Source organism: Nanorana parkeri, unplaced genomic scaffold (genome assembly GCF_000935625.1).
Source record: "Nanorana parkeri isolate BGI_ZX_2015 unplaced genomic scaffold, ASM93562v1 scaffold743, whole genome shotgun sequence".
Classification (NCBI taxonomy): Eukaryota; Metazoa; Chordata; class Amphibia; order Anura; family Dicroglossidae; genus Nanorana; species Nanorana parkeri.
This window is the reverse complement of record NW_017307011.1, coordinates 381,115-382,884: the sequence shown is the minus strand read 5'-3', so window position 1 is coordinate 382,884 and position 1,770 is coordinate 381,115. Positions and strand designations below refer to the sequence as shown.

General features: G+C 42.9%; 1 protein-coding gene across 1 annotated transcript in view; it reads left to right on the top strand.

Moving 5' to 3' along the window:
• The window catches only part of ZNFX1 (zinc finger NFX1-type containing 1), a 54,589-nt gene that overhangs the window by 34,384 nt on the left and 18,435 nt on the right, over positions 1–1,770 (top strand). The gene's annotated exons all lie outside the window — the stretch shown is intronic.

Below are 1,770 nucleotides of genomic sequence, written 5' to 3'. Positions count from 1 at the left end.
ATATATATATAGATATTGTATAGCGTAAAAAAAAAAAAAGGCCTTTTTAAAGGAATTTTCTACTTTTCCCCAGAAAGCTAAACACCACTACATTTGCCTCCCCCTTCAACTTCCCCACTTGAAATTCCCCAGTGACCATCTGTTTTCAGATCCTATTAAGGCAGTTCATAGCCTGCTGACGCTCCTAATATTGCTTTGGGAAAACACCTGAATATCCCTTTCCTATGTGCTTCAGGTCCTCGTTCACACCTAGGCGTATTGCATATGCGCGTCTGTCGCGCAACCGTCGCGCGTGTTTTTACCGCAATTCGCGGTAAAAAAGTCGCGCGACAAACGCGCGTTTCCGAAGGCTACTTGGCTGTATCCCAATGGAAACTCGCAACAAAACGGCCCAAAGTAGTACATGTACCTTTTCAGGCGTGGGCCGTTTTGTAGCGCGCTTTATGGACGGGCCGAAATACGCCAAGGTGGGAACGAGACCATTGAATACAATGGGATTTATATTTTTGAGCGTTTTGTAGAGCGTTCGTCGAGCGTAGAACGCGCTACAAAACGTTCAGGTGTGAACGAGGGCTTAGGGCCTGTTCACATGATATCAGGTCCTGATCAGGCGCGGATCTGCAGACTGATGCAGTGCGTTTTTGCCACATTTTTGCCGCGTTTTTGATGCGTTCAAGTAAAAAAAACAAAACAATTTTTTTTTTTGCTGGAGTGGGGCTGTTAGTATGTTAGCTGCAGTGCAGTGCGTTTTTGACGGTTTTCGGACCTGACAAAATGTGACATGCAGTATTTTTTCTGTCGTAAGCTGAATGAACTGCGCACGTGAGAACTGGAGCCCATAAAACACATAGGGATACATTGGGATGCATTTTGAGTGCAACAGCGTACTGAGGCGGTCAGCACACAAAACGGACGTCGTGTGAACAGGCCCTTATACCTGAGGCCCAGTGTAGTCATTTTATCATGTATTTTGTTTTAACAAAGCTACTTGTTTGTCAAACACAACTTTCAAACTCTTTGATTGACGGGTAGATCACAACTTACGAGTTGTCAACCACAGCTCTAAGAGGCCTATTTTTAACCAACCGAGGTGTTCCCTCCTTGCAGGACATTGCTCAAAATACTCCACACTGCACCTACATTATGTATTTTATTTATGAAATGTAAAATGTAAAGTGAAGCCTCTGAAGTCCTCTTGTGCATTTTCTACATAATGCTGTGGAAAATGCTCAATGATAGGAGTTAGAGTGGCCACATGACTTTGAGACCTCCTCTTAGCATTCCCTCCCCTCCATAGAGCCCCCAAGCAAGCAAAGGACAAAGCACATTTTTGAAGCACACAGCAGTGCTTTATGAATGCATAAATGAATGCTGATAATAGAATAGTAAAAAGAATTGGTATGTCTGCACCCAGTTAAGGGGGAAAAAAGCCAAAGCCCCGACATGAATTCGACTGAAAATCTGTGGGGTAAACTGAAGAGGGCTGTGCACAAAAGATCAAGCGATGCCCATGCACTCTGACAGATTTGGACATTTGAAGCACTTTTGCAAGGAACAGTGGGCAAAGATTCCCAAGGCAGCATGTGTCATGAGGATAGATTCCTACCCCAAAAGACTGAATGCTATTATAAAATCAAAGTTTAGTTTAAGGGTGTGCATATTTTTGCAACCAACGCTACTGTAATTTTTTATTTGTCCTTTAAAGGTTTCAGTCAGTTTTTTACCTGAATCGCACAGATTATAGGTCACATTAAAGGTGGAAATTATATA